Source organism: Zea mays, chromosome 7, assembly GCF_902167145.1.
Source record: "Zea mays cultivar B73 chromosome 7, Zm-B73-REFERENCE-NAM-5.0, whole genome shotgun sequence".
Lineage (NCBI taxonomy): Eukaryota > Viridiplantae > Streptophyta > Magnoliopsida > Poales > Poaceae > Zea > Zea mays.
This window is the reverse complement of record NC_050102.1, coordinates 138234055-138252709: the sequence shown is the minus strand read 5'-3', so window position 1 is coordinate 138252709 and position 18655 is coordinate 138234055.

Genomic DNA, 18655 nt, shown 5'->3' with positions numbered 1-18655 from the left:
TTCAAAGTTTATATATAAGTCTATCTTAAATTTATGAGGTGAGAGATGAAAATTGATTCTATAGATTTACATGCTACTTTTTAATGCACAGTTTATAGCACACACTTCTACTTGTAGCATATATTTTATGTATAACTATGTCTTTCATATAATTTAGGATAATATATTACATATATAAATATATTAAATTAATTAGTTTGTGTTTAAATTATAATTATTAGAATGAAATTAAATTCCAACGAAACAAACAAGGTCTAACTGTTTATGGTTCTTTTATTTTTTTACCATTCTTCTTCAGTTGTGTAGCTTCTACAACGTCGTTCTATTACTGTTGATAGAGTTAGAAGACAACTGAAACCTGCTAAAAGGTTAATTAAAGAATGCAATATTGCTTATGCTATGAGTGTTGTAGAAGAGATCGAAAGTAATTTAGAATCTTGTAATTATTCTAAGGCTATTACTTCTGCTAATTGTAATAATCGAACGACCGCTATACAAGATGAGATAGAGTCACATAAGAATGGTACTTGGAATTTAGTAAAATTGACTAAGTATAAAAGGCCATATATTGTAAATGGATTTAAAAAAAAACGGAGACACTTATTCTAGTGAGCCAGCAAGGTTGGTTGCTAAAGGTTATAACCAGATTCCAGGTATTGATTTCAATGACATATTTTCCCTGGTTATTACTTATTAAGCATAGCTCAGTGAGGTTACATTGAAAAGATTCTTCCTTGTTTTAATATGCATAATATGATATCAGTATTAGTTGCATATTTTAGGTTCTGATTATGCCAGTGATCTGGATTAGACGAGGTCTTTCACAGGTTATGTTTTCACCATCTGTGATTGTGGGGTTAGCTGGAAACCGAATATATGGCTATTTCTCAAGCTCGTGAAGAAGCTATTTGGTTGAAATGTTTATGCTCTAAGCGTTACAGGGTTACTTCTTGTGTTACTAAACAGTTGATTATACAAGTCATTGTACTCTCTGTGGTATGTGGACTCTTTCTCATACAAGCCGCCTGTAGTTTTTATATGCAAAAGTTTTTCCACGTAAGGGCTTGTTCGGTTAGCTCTCAATCCATGTGGATTGAGTAGAATTGAGTGAGTTTAAATCCCAAGCAACTCAAATTTATTCACAATTTTTTCTAATCCCGTCCAATCCATAGGTAACAGGATTAGCCGAACAAGGCCTAACAGAGAAGTTATTTCTGTAGCCTGTGCGGCTGCCTGACAGGAGGGTGGATCGCTCTCTCTCTCTGCCCTAAGGCCCAGGCAAAGCATCATGCGGGCCGGGCCGGCCTGCTCGACGTGAGTGACAACGTGGAGCCCCCACAGCCAGGTGCTTCTGCGGGACCACCACCGAGAGATAGGGGTGAAAACGGTCAGGGTACCTAAAACGGGTACCGGATACGGGTATGGATTCGGGATCATTTTTTGATACGGGTACGAATATTTTTATATTTGGAATGGATACGGGTAATACCCGGATAGTACAGCTTCGGATTCGGGTCGGATACGGAGCGAGTACTACCCATTAAATACCCGGATATTCGGATCGGATATAGGTACCCGTTTTTTTTTCTGCATAATAATATAGTTATAAAATCATAACTTTTACATATGAAATCGGATTAAGATAAAGTTTATATGAAAATTGTAGAGTTCGAAGAGATCTATAACTTTGTAGTACAACACTTTTTTGTTTAAACATATCTTTAGACCAAAATGATTGAAATAATGTCTAAATTTATATAAAAAATAATAGACTTTATCATTTTCATGTGCGGACTTAAGATTATCTCCATGTGGGAACTTAGAATTATCTTTTTATAAACTATTTATTAATATTGGTAACTTATTTGCAATTTCCAGTCGACGCTACAATATTTTTATGAATTTAATTGTATTTTGATGATTTTGTACAACAAGAAATTAATAATACACCAAATAGCCTAAAAATTCATGAATTTTTACGGGGACACAACATATATCCACATATAGTTTTCAAAATTATTTGGACTATAAAATCCACAAGATGTTGGTGTTTCTTTCATTCCACTCCCACTTATTGCGTGAGTTACACGTGAAATCATTTTATGTATCAAAGTTTCAACATAATTAATATTTCACTTATCATTTTCATGTGGCGACTTGAGGTTTTATTTGAATAGAATGTTTATTTGTTTCGGTAAGTTTTTTGCAAATTTGGGTCAAACCTAGTGTATTTATGAATTTTAATTATATTTTGATGATTTTATGTAGAAAGAAATTAATAATGTACAAATAGCCTCAGAAATCTATGAAATTATACGAAGGTACAACGTATGGCCACATATAGTCATAAAAAATAATGGGACCATAAAATCCACAGGATGTCAACGTTTCTTTTATTTTAATTCCACTTATTGCGTGAGTTACACGTGAAATCACTCTAAGTATCCAAGTTTCAACATAATCAATACTTCACTTTACCATTTTTATGTGGGAACTTGAGATTATCTTCTATTAAATGTTTATTAGTATTAATTTACTTGCAATTTCATGGTTGAACAAGAATATTTTATGATAACCAATTAATGCATTATCCGACAAGTATCCGATATCCGATCAAATAATATCCGTATCCGTCACTTATCCGCCCGGATAAATATCCAGTCCCTGTATCCGTATCCGTCCCGTTTCTAACTACCCGTATCCGATTCCGAATCCGTTTTAAATACATTAGAGTAGGATACAGGATGAGCTACTATATGTCCATATCCGACCATTTTCACCCCTACCGAGAGCAAATATGTAATACGTACTACGTGCTACTGTGCAACGGAAAAAGAAACCGGAAAGGCAGGAGAAGATCTCCGTTCACGAGGTCGCGCACATGAGCGCAGGCGAGGCTGCGCGATCCGCCCGTGTGTATGTGTATACTGTATAGCATAGCATCACGGCTGCTCCAATCATCTCCCTCTGGTTCGCTGACACCTGGAGGGAAAAAAAAGATATGCTTCTACTGAAAGTTTTTTCATCTCGATATTAACAATAACGAATCATCTTTACTCCGATCCATGCCATTACACCACATGCAATGCAAATCAAGCCCATCCCCACACAGGCAGAGTCATAGTTTGATTCCACCCGAAGAAAGGAATCAGGCGAAAGCCTCAACCCCGTCCACCGTATTCCGATCTATCGCCGGGCACATGTGAACGCCGTGGCTCCACATCTGCGCCGGGATCCTCTCCCATCCCATGCTTCCCCGTCACCGTCTCTTCCCTGCTGAACGGAATTCGATGGCGCTACTGCATTGTTCTGTGCGAAGCTTCGGCTTCACTGTTCCGCCAAACGATCCTCTATCCATGGATGGAATGGAAGCAGCGAGCCGCGAAAAGGCGGCCGCTTTTGGGTGCGCTGATCCGACAAGGGACAAGACAGGGGATAAATCTTTGGAGTTCAGGGCATAAAAAGTCCTCGAAAAGGCGTGGGGCTGGGGGAATTGGGCGCGACGCGGCTGGGTCCGTTTGACTTGACACAACCAGCAGGTACCGTCGGAGCCTCCATCAAAAGACAAATATCACAACTGAAGGATTTTTTTAATATAAGAAATATGCACGAAATACCGTAGAAAGTCAAATGTGATGCGTCCATGCATATTACTGCTACTACATGAAATTGGACGGAGCGGCATATACAAATCTATCGCCGGCCTTGCGTTATTTCGGTGTTATAAGTAGTAGAATATGAGCAGTATAAAACTCCTTGTGGTGAATCTTTCCTGGAAAGTACTATGCACATCAAGAATCATGTGCCACGGGTATTATGAAAGTTGGGAACCATATCCGAGGATGCGATTCCTCGAGAATCCAACGCCTTGAAATCGAGGGCCAGCTCACTCACTGAGTTTGTGCATAAGATATCACTGTATCGCAATAAGTTTTTTTTTTTCATAACCGAGGATTAAAACCGTCTATTGGACTACGTGATTCATAAAGATAAAAACATCGTAGAAGTAGCCAAACAAATAGGTTTGTTGTGGCTATAAGCCAGCTGTTTGGACTGCTGCTGCTGCAATACATAGAGACAAAATACATACAATATATTTAATGTTTGGTTTATCTCTTCCTCTCACAAACAACGTTGTAATTCGAGAGTAGTCTGCTTTCAGCTGGCTATTAGTGAGCAGGTTGCTTTTTTCTCACCATTTCTCTCTCTTCTACATCACCATAAATCTTATATGACATGTATTATAATCCATCTACATCACTTTATTATACTTGCTTTGAAACTCTTCATCTCTCATAAAACTCTCAATAGCTTTTATATCCCTCTTCATTGAGTTACATGACATATCATCCTGTTTGTTTATTTAGGTGGCATGTTATTTAATAAAAATGAAATTTTTATTTAGACGAATGGTCTAGTTTCCTCGCCGGATTAGTGCCTATGCATGGCTTGCAAAATACTGAGTATATATACCGCTTCGCTTGATGATGATTATACTATATGTTTTCTAAAACATCACGTTCGTTTGACTTTAATTTATATCGGTTTTATTGTTTTTATAATGTTTTGTCTTATAAATTAGAGTTGTATCAGTCTAAATAATTGGCTTTAATTCGAAACGAACAGCTTTGACCTCAAAGAGAATAGTGTTCCCATTATTCCCACCGTTGGTAATACAAATACCAGAAATAATTCTGATTAGAAGAATCATTTTGGTCGTACTCAACACGAGATTATCTCTGCGTTATTATCTAGGCAGTCCATATTCCTCCAACGCTGATGATCTTTTATTATATTATTATATTCTGCTGAGAAGTTTCCTGCGATATCTTGACGGCAAAAAGGATCCGTAACTTCAGAAAAAAGGATTGACTCTGAGGGTTGGGCTCGGGGGTCCCAGCCCCGAACCCGTCGGCTGCCGACGGAATGCTCGAGCTGCTCGCGTGGCGAGAGCGGGCCGCTGCGTGCACGTCGGGGGACGGACCAGGAAGTTCTTTATATCCGTCACGGGTGAAGGGCACAGTGAAAATTGCATGTTGGCGTCGATCTAGGGCGCCAAACAAACAATTGTGGTGAACCAGCTTTTCGGACAGGGCATTCAGGTGTTTTAAACTTTGGTCGGGTTTTTTTATTTTAAAAAACTTCAGTTTTCCGCACATTAGAAATCAAATACTAAACTTATATCGAATTCTAAAAATGAAAAACCCAAAAGTTCGGTTTCGGTTTTTACTTCGATTTTTGGTAAAACTGAATACTAAACTTATACTCAAAACAAAAAATACAAGAAGTTTACACGATATATTACACATAATTTTAAAAAGTAAAAATGATATAGGTACACATATTTGGATATGCATCATACATCACATACAAATAAGTGAATAACAATTTAATTACATCACACATTTAGTTCACATAATAGAATAGTCAAATTTTAGAATTCATAAAGTTTGGTATTCAATTTTTTCGTATTTCGGTCTGGGATATAGTGAAAACTGATTACGAAACCAAAAATCGAATTTCTTAGACACAAAAATCGAAACTAAACCGAACTACCAAAAAAACCAAAATTTCGGTTTGATTTGTTACGGTTCGGTTTTTGGTTTATGGTAAAAAAGGTGTCCACCCCTACTGGAAGTGCTCTCTACAGAGGCGCGAACGGTTCGGGCCCTAGGTCAGACGGTCTACGACTTGGGCACAGGAGCGGCTCCTTTCGTGCGTACGTCCGGACAGTCTGCGATGTGCAGAGGTAAGGGTGACAATGGGCTCTAAATTTTACACTATAAGATTTAAGGATCGGATCAGATTGGGTTAGGATCGGACCCTATTTCTATTCAGTTTTGAACTAAATTTTATTTAGGGTCCTACCATTTTGTGAAGATGCATTTGGATCGCGATCCATTACCACCCCTACGTAGAGGGTCTTCTTCCCCATGAAGAACCCTAGAACTCGTCCCGGGTAGATCCCGTCGGGGAGGACAGTTCCAGGGGCTGCTCCGTGGTCGGCAGACCATTCGAGTCAAATAGGGATGGTTGTGAATGAATAACCTAGATCTAAACTAGGGCTAAGTTACTTCTACTCCTAGGGAATGGAAAGAACAGTACAAATAAAGTAAATTTAATGAGTAGAATGGATTGGATCAATTGTGGGAGTTCTCAATGGATCGTATCCTTTCATATAAATAGGGAGAGGTCTAGACCCGTTACAAAGTCGATTCTCGACTTAATAACGCGGGTTTTGCTAAACAAATCCCGCTAGAAATCTAGAACCCTAACTAATTATGTGCACGAGCGGACCATCCACGTCGCCACCTCTGACCGTCCGAACCGTGGACCCTCCAAACCGCGCACTGTCCGGCCTATAGGACCAGACCATCCGGTGGTTATTTTGGTGCTCAACATATGCCCCATGCCATTTGGTGGAGGTTGATGAACCAAAAGCATAGGTACTGCTAGCACTCTTTGGAAAACAATAGATCTCACAAGTTATCTTGTTCCCGAGATAAGAACTAATCCTGATGCAAGTCACCAGCTTTTCAATCCAATATGGTGATCATTCAGTGCATAAAGGTCGTTTCCGATTGCATCTTTCTCGATCATGACCATTTAATCAATGGATCAGAAGGTATAGAATGGAGGTGTCCCCCAGCCTGAATAGGCAAAGGGACTATGCATGTACCACGGGTTCATCGTCGTACCATTCCACATTTGAACATGACAATATATCGACGATGAGTAGGCAAGTGGAAAGTATCTTGGCATCATTGGATGAATAGGTGATGCTTGTTGTGTCGCCTTTCAGGCTATTTTATTCTGCCATGTTGCCTTTGCGGGTGACCGGAGTTGCTTCGTTGGGCGATTGCAAGGTACGACCTTTCAAAAGCAAGGATGGCTTTAACTACCCGACCAGAAGTTTTAGATGACTTTTTCTTCGACGAACCTGTTTTTGGTTGTCGATGCTTGAAGACGAGTGGATGTTGTGGCCTCTGGTTGCTGCCGGACCGTTAGGTTGAGTTATTTGGACTGTCCACGTTGGCTCTAGACTGTCGGGGCACAGATGCCGGACCAACCATAATACGCGAGACACAGAGCTTTGACTGGCTGCCCGATCGCCCTTGCCCCCCAGCGCCTCGGGTCTTATTAGTCTTCTTGCTCGGAGCCTTCTGAGGCACCACTCCTCGTGAACAATTCGACATGCGAGGATCACCAACGACGATGTTTTTGCCTTTGCCTTTATCGTCCACTTCAGGCCGAACCAAGCCTTTTTTGCTTGCTAGTTCAACTATATTGACATGAAATGGTTGTGTGTCCACTTACATCTCCTGAAAGATCAACCGCCCCTCATTTATGACCGATTATATTTGTTTGTGAAAACCATTACAATCATTGGCGGCATGGGGAAAAATTATGCCACTTGCAATAAGCATGTCTCCTTAATTTCATTGTAAGACTAGTTCCAACCTTGATCGATAATGACATGCGATGTAGTTCAGCGAGCGGTCGGGACTAATCGCGTCGGCCACCAGGCCGGTCGATATGACAAACCGATCTGTGGAGCTACCAACCGGTTGATTAGGTCGGTACCAACCGTATTGGACTGTGTTTTGATTAGTACCAACTGGTCCGTTGGATGGTCAAGTTGGTACGAATCGACAAGTTACACATTGCTATTACCCTAATTGGTCAGTACTAATCGAAACCGGTCAATAACGGTCGGCTTTAGTAATGTGGAACATTTTCGATTGGCTTACACATGAGGCATGTCGGTTAGCCATTTTGAATCATTTTAAGTACAAAAAATTGAAAAATATGCCAAAAAAATCCTAGAATCTCAAGTGGTTCGCGAAACTCGGTGACGATGGCTCAAGTGATGAGAGAAAAAGATCATGTTTCACCTTGAAAGACAAGCATAGCTCAACGCTATAGGAAAGTGTGGACACACCACGTCGTATTAGCCACGATAGGGCGAGTGCTCAATGGAAGGGAAAGGACCTAACAACAAGTAGGAGGAAATCCTCATCTACATAGAAAGTATGTTAAATATGTTGTACGCTGCTAGTGAGAGGATATTGCTCAAACTAAATTATTTGAGCAATTTAATAAATTTGTAGATCATTTTGTATGGACGAAGACATAAAAAGAGCCCATAAATTAACCTTGAAATAATTAACAAAGCAACTTAAATTATAGAAGGAAGAAGCGATGAAAGAGGAGCAAGAGAGATATGGAAGAGGGGTAGTAGTTTATTGGTTAATTATATTTATGAATTATGTTATTTTTTGTGTTTTAGTTATGTAATTTATAATTGTTTTTATGGTATTGGATACCACATCTCCATCCCATACCCACCACCATCTGGTCATGTTCATGTGTATAAGATTCATTCAATACCCATCTCCATTCGGGTATCACGTCCCTAATGGATCACCATTCCCGACAAGAAAAACACGATTACATTATATTTTATATAGCATTAAAAGACACAAGGCATCCAACAACAATACATCACAAATAAATCTGACATGTAGAAAGTAGAAATATTGTTTAGTCATGCAAAACAACAAAAACAAAGTGTCACGTTCTAGAAATAGTAACTTAACTAATCCTATTAAGTACAAGTTTTTGGAATGTAAGATAAAACATTATTTTTCTGGAAGAATATTATCCATGATAACCGAGTGTATTCTGGTTCCACATACTCATACCTATTAACCTATACCCACCATATATAACGGGGAAATAATTTCTCTCGAATTTGTACCGTGGAGGATTAAAATCTTTCCATAAACTGACCTTAATTAAGTAATTCTCTATAGATTAACTAGTATATGTTCCCATTGATACCTTTAGTTGAGCCGGTGGCGGTCACGTGTAGTGTAGTCAACGTCAATCTGACCGGATTTGGGATAGGAGATAGGACAGGAGGCCGTGAGCGCACCGATCCAAAGGCAAAGGGCTCTCATCTGGTTGGCCACTCTTGTGTGACCATGAATTGTTTTCGTCCTTTGAGACATATAAGTTGACAAAGCCCTTGTGTGCTAGTGAAAGGGAAATAGGCTTACACCTTTTTCCTAATTGATTTTGGTGGTTGAATTGCTCAACACAAATAATTGGACTAACTAGTTTGCTCTAGATTATAAGTTTTACAGGTGCCAAAGGTTCACAACAAACCAATAAAAAGGCCAAGAAAGGGTTCAAATAAAAGGAGCAATAGACAACCGAAGTGTGCCCTGGTCTGGCGCACCGGACTGTCCGGTGCACCAGGGAACCTGACTTCGAACTGCTCACCTTCGGGAATTCTGGGAGCCTCTCCATTATAATTCACCGGACTGTCCGGTGTAGCACCAGACTGTCCGGTGTGGCAGCGGAGTAACGGCTACTACAGCGCCAACGGTCATCTGCAACAGCAGTAAATGCGCTACAGTGCGCGACAGCGCGCACAGAAGTCATAGCACGCGCCAGACGGCGCACCGGACAGTCTACAGGACCTGTCTGGTGCACCACCGGACTGTCCGGTGGCCTAGAAGACAGAAGCTCCAACGGTCGAACCCTAACGGTCGGGTGACGTGGCTGGCGCACCGGACAGTGTCCGGTGGCGCACCGGACTGTCCGATGCGCCATGCGACAGTAGCCTCCACCAAACGGCTAGTTTGGTGGTTGGGGCTATAAATACCCCAACCACCCACCATTCATGGCATCCAAGTTTTCAGCCTTCAAGCACCTTACAAGAGCTATAACATTCAATACAAGACACAATCAAAGAGATCAAATCCTCTCCTAAGTCCAAAGATCATTCCAATCAAATAGTGACTAGTGAGAGCGAGACTTGTGTTCATTTGAGCTCTTGCGCTTGGATTGCTTTTCTTCTTCATTCTTTCTTGTGTTCAACTCAATTGTAGCCAAGACAAGAGACACCAATTGTGTGGTGGTCCTTGTGGGGACTTAGTGTCCCGTTTTATTGAGAAGAGAAGCTCACTCGGTCTAAGTGACCGTTTGAGAGAGGGAAAGGGTTGAAAGAGACCCGGTCTTTGTGACCACCTCAACGGGGAGTAGGTTTGCAAGAACCGAACCTCGGTAAAACAAATCACCGTGTCATCCGCCTTATTTGCTTGTGATTTGTTTTCGCCCTCTCTTTCGGACTCGAATTTAATTCTAACGCTAACCTCGGCTTGTAGTTGTGCTTAAAGTTTGTAAATTTCAGATTCGCTCTATTCACCCCACCTCTTGGTGACTTTCAATTGGTATCGGAGCCCAGTACTTCATTAGAGCCTAACCGCTCGAAGTGATGTCGGGAGATCACGCCAAGAAGGAGATGGTGACCGGCGAGAAGCCCGCCACAAGCCATGGGAAGGCTCCATCCGGGGAGTCCGGCAACAATGTGAAGGGATCCCCTTCACGCGACAAGTCGCGTCGGAGCGGCGAAAAGAAAAAGAAGATGAAGAAGGTAGTCTACTACGAGACCGACTCTTCATCACCATCCACCTCCAGCTCCGACACGTCGTCCGTCACTTCTAAATGCCATGAGCGCAAGAAGTTTAGTAAGATCCCCTTACGCTATCCTCGCATTTCCAAACGCACCCCTTTACTTTCCGTCCCACTAGGCAAACCACCGGTTTTTGACAGTGAAGATTATTGTATGTGGAGTGATAAAATGAGGCACCATCTAACCTCACTCCACGCTAGCATTTGGGACATTGTTGAGTTTGGTGCACAGGAACCATCTGTGGGTAGAGATGGCAATGGGTACCCGAAACCCGAAACCCGATGGGTTTTTACCCTATTAGGGTACGGGTTTGGGTCAATTTTTATACCCATGGGTTTGTTAATGGGCATAAATCTATACCCGACGGGTTTATGGGTACGGGTTTGTTCCTATAGTACCCAAACCCGTGAACCCGTGGGTTTTTTAAACCCGACCAAACCTAGTGCATATTGTCATTTTATTTTATAAACGACCAAAAAAATTGTTATTCCTTATTTACTTCATAATTTTTATTAATTGGTGAATGTATCAGTAGTCGGTGAGAGTGTTGCTTGTTTGCTATTATAATTTTTACTAGCGTTATATATGTGGTGGATGGATAACTTAGTGCAAGGTCACTTAATTATACAACTTATTATTTGTATTTCATTCTCTCTGCTAATAATTTTTATACCAAATCATGAACTCGTTGTTCATTACATAGATTTTGGGTCATGATCTCATTAATCGTTATGATTCTTATTGATTATGAGAAGAACAAGTATATTTGAGATGAAACCCGCGGGTAACCCATGGGTACCCGCTAACCCGATGGGTACGGGTTTGGGCAAAATCTCAAACCCGTCATGGGTACGGGTTTTTTAATGGGCATAGATATTTTTCACGGGTACGGGTTTAGGACGGCAAAACCCAGCGGGTTTGTACCCGTTGCCATCTCTATCTGTGGGGGATGAAGGCTATGACTCAGACGAAGTAGCCCAAATCCGGCACTTCAACTCCCAAGCCACCACTATACTCCTCGCCTCTTTAAGTCGAGAGGAGTATAACAAGGTGCAAGGGTTGAAGAGCACCAAAGAGATATGGGATGTACTCAAGACCGCGCACGAAGGAGACGAGGTGACCAAGATCACCAAGAGGGAAACGATCGAGGGGGAGCTCGGTCGCTTCATGCTTCACCAAGGGGAAGATCCACAAGCCATGTACAACCGGCTCAAGACCTTGGTGAATCAAGTGCGCAACCTCGGGAGCACCAAGTGGGATGACCATGAAATGGTCAAGGTTATTCTTAGATCACTCGTATTTATTAATCCCACTCAAGTTCAATTAATTCGTGGTGATCCTAGATATAAGCTAATGTCTCTCGAGGAAGTTATAGGCAAATTTGTGAGCTTTGAGTTGATGATCAAAGGCTCCAAGAAAATCATCGAGCAAGGCGCCTCCTCCACACCCGATGTACAACCCGTTGCATTCAAGGCAACGGAGGAGAAGAAAGAAGACTCTACACCTAGTAGGGTCCCCATCGACGCCTCCAAGCTCGACAATGAGGAGATGGCGCTCATCATCAAGAGCTTCCGTCAAATCCTCAAGCAAAGGAGGGGGAAGGACTACAAGCCCCGCTCCAAGAAAGTGTGCTACAAGTGTGGTAAGCCCGGTCATTTCATTGCTAAATGTCCATTATCAAGTGATAGTGACAGGGGCGACGACAAGAAGGGGAGAAGAAAGGAGAAGAAGAGATATTACAAGAAGAAGGGCGGCGATGCCCATGTTTGCCAGGAGTGAGACTCCGACGAGAGCTCCACTGACTCCTCCGACGAGGACGCCGCCAACATCGCCATCAACAAGCGACTTCTCTTCCCCAACGTCGGCCACAAGCGCCTTATGGCAAAGGACGACAAAAGGAAGAAGGTAAAACCTAGAGCTTCCACTAAATATGCAACTTCTAGTGATGAGGCTAGCTCTAGTGATGATGAGGATGATTTGCTCACCCTTTTTGCCAACTTAAACATGCAACAAAAGAAAAAATTAAATGAATTGATTAGTGCTATTCATGATAAGGATGAACTCTTAGATAACCAAGAGGACTTCCTAATTAAAGAAAACAAAAGGCATGTTAAGGTTAAAAATGCTTATGCTCTAGAGGTAGAAAAATGTGAAAAATTATTTAGTGAGCTAAGCACTTGCCATGATATTATTTCCAACCTTAGAAATGAAAATGTCAAATTAATTGCTAAGGTTGAGAAATCAAACATTGATGATGACTCAATTAACAATCTTAGAAATGATAATTGTCGGGGACCATAATTAGGGGTACTCTCAAGGCTCCTAAATCTCAGCTGGTAACCCCCATCAGCATAAAGCTGCAAAGGCCTGATGGGTGCGACTAAGTCAAGGATCGGTCCATTCGAGGGACGCGATCATGCCTCGCCCGAGCCCAGCCTCGGGCAAGGGCAGCCGACCCCGGAGGATCTACGTCTCGCCCGAGGCCCCCCTCAACCAACGGACATACCTTCGGCTCGCCCGAGGCCCAGTCTTCACCAAGAAGCAACCTTGGCCAAATCGCCATGCCAACCGACCAAATCGCAGGGGCATTTAATGAAAAGGTGGCCTGACACCTTTATCCTGACGCGCGCCCTCCAGTCGACAGAGCCGAAGTGACCGTAGTCACTTCGCCGCTCCACTGACCGGTCTGACAAGAGGACAGCGCCGCCTGCGCCGCTCCGACTGCTGTGCCACTCGATAGAGTGAGGCTGACAAGCAGCCAGGCCCGGCCTCAGGCGCCATAGGAAACTCCGCTTCGCCCGACCCCAGGGCTCGGACTCGGGCTCAGCCCCGGAAGACGATGAACTCCGCTTCGCCCGACCCTAGGGCTCGGACTCGGGCTCAGCCCCGGAAGACGACGAACTCCACTTCGCCCGACCCCAGGGCTCGGACTCGGGCTCAGCCCCGGAAGACGACGAACTCCGCTTCGCCCGACCCCAGGGCTCGGACTCGGACTCAGCCCCGGAAGACGACGAACTCCGCTTCGCCCGACCCCAGGGCTCGGACTCGGGCTCAGCCCCGGAAGACGACGAACTCTGCTTCGCCCGACCCCAGGGCTCGGACTCGGGCTCAGCCCCGGAAGACGACGAACTCCGCTTCGCCCGACCCGAGGGCTCGGACTCGGGCTCAGCCCCGGAAGACGACGAACTCCGCTTCGCCCGACCCTAGGGCTCGGACTCAGCCCTGGCCTCAGCCGACGGTCTCCGCCTCGCCCGACCCAGGGGCTCGAACTCGACCTCGGCCTCGGAAGACAGACTCGACCTCGGAGGAGCCTCCACATCGCCCAACCCAGGGCACGGACCGACCACGTCAACAGGAGGCGCCATCGTTACCCTACCCCAAGCTGACTCAGACTATGGGGAACAAGACCGGCGTCCCGTCTGGCTCGCTTCGCTAGACAAGTAATGATGGCACCCCGCACGCCCGATGACGACGGTGGCTCTCAGCCCCCCTTACGGAAGCAAGAGGACGTCAGCAAGGACTCGACAGCCCCGACAGCTGTCCTTCCGTCAGGCCCCAGCGCTCCTCCGACGACCACGACACCACAGGAACCGGGTCCCAAAACCTCTTCGGCTGCCACATTGCATGTACTTAGGGCGCAAGCTCCCCTCCGCTAGACACGTTAGCACGCTGCTACACCCCCATTGTACACCTGGATCCTCTCCTTGCGCCTATAAAAGGAAGGACCAGGGCCCTCTTACAGAAGGTTGGCCGCGCGGGGAAAGGACGGGACAGGCGCTCGCGTGAGGCCGCTCGCTCCCTCCCGCATGGACGCTTGTAACCCCCTACTGCAAGCGCACCCGACCTGGGCGCGGGACAAACACGAAGGCCGCGAAATTTCCACCTCTCACGCCCGTCTCCCTCCGGCTGCCTTCCCCCCCTTCGCGCTCCGTCTCGCGTCGACCCATCTGGGCTGGGGCACGCGGCGACAATTTACTCGTCGGTCCAGGGACCCCCGGGTTTCGAAACGCCGACAGTTGGTGCGCCAGGTAGGGGCCTGCTGCGTGTAGACGAACAGCCTCCCGTCAGTCTCTAGCAACCTTTCCAGCCCGGGACGGTGCTCCGTTTCGGGAGTCTTGAGTTCATGTCCCTCGACGGCAGCTACGGCATGATACTCCTTCCCCCGCCGTGCGACAACGACAATGGCGACCGGCAGCTCGCCCGCCGGCGGCGGAATCGACGACGTCTTCCCTGCATGGTGGAAGAACAACATTCGAGCTCACCCCGTCCCCTCCCCCGCCGACGGAGGAGGAGGCGGGGCAACCAAGGCCAAGCAGGAGGCGGCACCTCGTCGGCTGTCGAGCGAGTCGACGGCGCCGGCGCCCCAACGGGGGGCACGTCGAGCATCGACCTCGCGTCTGAGACGAAGACGAGCGTCGTCTCCCCGCAACACGCCAATCCCAAGCAAACGGACGACGCCAGCACGCTCGCGAAAGGCTTGCTGGGCGTCACCCTCGTACCTGAGACGACGGTGCAGTCAGTCCCTGATGTGACTTCGTCACCGCCCGTCGACCAAGAGGTACCCACCGATTCCTATCTCACGCCTTTTGAATTCAGCCTCGACCCGCCAAGAAACTTCGCTTTGGCGGACGTTCTCATAGAGGCGAGTCCAAACCCTCTAGGGTATCGTATGCGGTCACCCTGGGACCGGCTGACGGACGTCTCGACCTACGGGCCCTCGGGGTCCGAGGAAGATGACGAGCCCGACTTCTGTTGGGATTTCTCCGGACTTGGTAACCCCAGTGCCATGCGGGATTTCATGACCGCATGCGACCACTGCCTCTCTGACTGTTCTGACGGTAGCCGCAGCCTCGGCGACAAGGACTGCGGCCCAAGTCGTGAATGTTTCCACGTCGATCTAGGGGGTCCCAACGAAGGCAACCATCTTGGTATGCCGGAGAACGGTGATCTCCCTAGGCCTGTGCCTTGCATTGACATCCTACGGGAGCTAGCTGTGGTCCCCGTTCCGGCGAGGGGTCATGACCCACAGCTCGAGCAAATCCGCGGGGTAGAGGCCAGGCTCGATGAGGGAGCAGGAACACTTGAGCCGATCCGCCGGGACGTCGGGCAGGAATGGGCGGGCCAACCTCCGGCCGGAGAAGTGTGTCATCTACCCCAAGGTATCCAGCACCGCATCGCCGACAATGTCAGGGTGAGGCCACCACCCACTTCCAGTGGAGTCGGCCAGAACCTGGCTGCAGCGGCAATGCTTCTCCGCGTGATGCCGGAGCCATCAACCACCGAGGGGCGACGTATCCAGGGAGAGCTCAAGAATCTCCTGGAGGACGCCGCGGTCCGACGGGCCGAAAGCTCCGCCTCCCGAAGGCAGGGGTACCCCTCGGAACATCGCGCCGCGACTTCCCGATTCATGCGGGAAGCCTCGGTCCACACCGGGCGCACGCGCAACACAGCGCCTGCGGCCCCGGGTCGCCTCGGCAACGAGCACCATCACCGCGACCGTCGAGCCCACCTCGACGAGAGGGTGCGCCGAGGCTACCACCCCAGGCGTGGGGGACGCTACGACAGCGGGGAGGATCGGAGTCCCTTGCCCGAACCACCCGGTCCGCAGGCTTTCAGCCGTGCCATACGACGGGCACCGTTCCCGACCCGGTTCCGAACCCCGACTACTATCACAAAGTACTCGGGGGAGACGAGACCGGAACTGTGGCTCGCGGACTACCGGCTGGCCTGCCAGCTGGGTGGAACGGACGATGACAACCTCATCATCCGCAACCTCCCCCTGTTCCTCTCCGACACCGCTCGCGCCTGGTTGGAGCACCTACCTCCGGGGCAGATCTCCAACTGGGACGACCTGGTCCAAGCCTTCGCCGGCAATTTCCAGGGCACGTACGTGCGCCCAGGAAACTCCTGGGACCTCCGAAGCTGCCGACAGCAGCCGGGAGAGTCTCTCCGGGACTACATCCGGCGATTCTCGAAGCAGCGCACCGAGCTGCCCAACATCACCGATTCAGATGTCATCGGCGCGTTCCTCGCCGGCACCACCTGCCACGACCTGGTGAGCAAGCTGGGTCAAAAGACCCCCACCAGGGCGAGCGAGCTGATGGACATCGCCACCAAGTTCGCCTCTGGCCAGGAGGCGGTTGAGGCTATCGTCCAGAAGGACAAGCAGCCCCAGGGCCGCCCACCGGAAGACGCCCCTGAGGCGTCAACTCAGCGCGGCGCCAAGAAGAAAGGCAAGAAGAAGTCGCAAGCGAAACGCGACGCCGCCGACGCCGAGTACAAGAACCCTCGGAAACCCTCCGGAGGTGCCAACCTCTTCGACAAGATGCTCAAGGAGCCGTGCCCCTATCATCAGGGGCCCGTCAAGCACACCCTTGAGGAGTGCGCCATGCTTCGGCGCCACTTTCACAAGGCTGGGCCACCCGCGGAGGGTGGCAGGGCTCGCAACGACGACAAGAAGGAAGATCACCAGGCAGGAGAGTTCCCCGAGGTCCGCGACTGCTTCATGATCTACGGTAGGCAAGCGGCGAACGCCTCGGCTCGGCACCGCAAGCAAGAGCGTCAGGAGGTCTGTTCGGTAAAGGTGGCGGCACCAGTCTACCTAGACTGGTCTGACAAGCCCATCACCTTCGACCAAGCCGACCACCCCGACCACGTGCCGAGCCCGGGGAAATACCCGCTCGTTGTCGACCCCGTCATCGGCGATGTTAGGCTCACCAAGGTCCTCATGGACGGAGGCAGCAGCCTCAACATCATCTACGCCGAGACCCTCGGGCTCCTGCGTGTTGATCTGTCCTCGGTCCGAGCAGGCGCTGCGCCTTTCCACGGGATCATCCCCGGGAAACGTGTCCAGCCCCTCGGACAACTCGATCTTCCCGTCTGCTTTGGGACACCCTCCAACTTCCGAAGGGAGACCCTCACGTTCGAGGTGGTCGGGTTCCGAGGAACCTACCACGCAGTATTGGGGAGGCCATGCTACGCGAAGTTCATGGCCGTCCCCAACTACACCTACCTCAAGCTCAAGATGTCGGGCCCCAAAGGGGTCATCACCGTCGGCCCCACGTACCGACACGCGTTCGAATGCGACGTGGAGTGCGTGGAGTACGCCGAGGCCCTCGCCGAATCCGAGGCCCTCATCGCTGACCTGGAGAGCCTCTCGAAGGAGGTGCCAGACGTGAAGCGCCGCGCCGGCAACTTCGAGCCAGCGGAGACGGTTAAATCTGTCCCCCTCGACCCCAGCAGCGACGCCTCCAAGCAGATCCGGATCGGCTCCGAGCTCGATCCCAAATAGGAAGTAGTGCTCGTCGACTTTCTCCACGCAAACGCTGACGTTTTCGCGTGGAGTCCCTCGGACATGCCCAGCATACCGAGGGATGTCGCCGAGCACTCGCTGGATATCCGAGCTGGAGCCCGACCCGTGAAGCAGCCTCTGTGCCGATTCGACGAAGAAAAGCGCAGAGCCATAGGCGAGGAGATCCACAAGCTAATGGCGGCAGGGTTCATCAAAGAGGTATTCCATCCCGAATAGCTTGCCAACCCTATGCTTGTGAGAAAGAAAGGAGGGAAATGGCGGATGTGTGTAGACTACACTGGTCTAAACAAAGCATGTCCGAAGGTTCCCTACCCTCTGCCTCGCATCGACCAAATCGTGGATTCCACTGCTGGGTGCGAAACCCCGTCTTTCCTCGATGCCTACTCAGGGTATCACCAAATCAGGATGAAAGAGTCCGACCAGCTCGCGACTTCTTTCATCACACCCTTCGGCATGTACTTCTATGTCACCATGCCGTTCGGCTTGAGGAATGCGGGTGCAACGTACCAACGGTGCATGAACCATGTGTTCGGCGAACACATTGGCCGAACGGTCGAGGCCTACGTCGATGACATCGTAGTCAAGACGAGGAAAGCCTTCGACCTCCTTTCCGACCTTGAAGTGACATTCCGATGTCTCAAGGCGAAAGGCGTGAAGCTCAATCCCGAGAAGTGTGTGTTCGGGGTTCCCCGAGGCATGCTCTTGGGGTTCATCGTCTTCGAGCGGGGCATCAAGGCCAACCCGGAGAAGATCGCGGCCATCACCAGCATGGGGCCCATCAAGGACTCGAAAGGCATACAGAGAGTCACGGGATGCCTTGCGGCTCTGAGTCGCTTCATCTCGCGCCTCGGCGAAAGAGG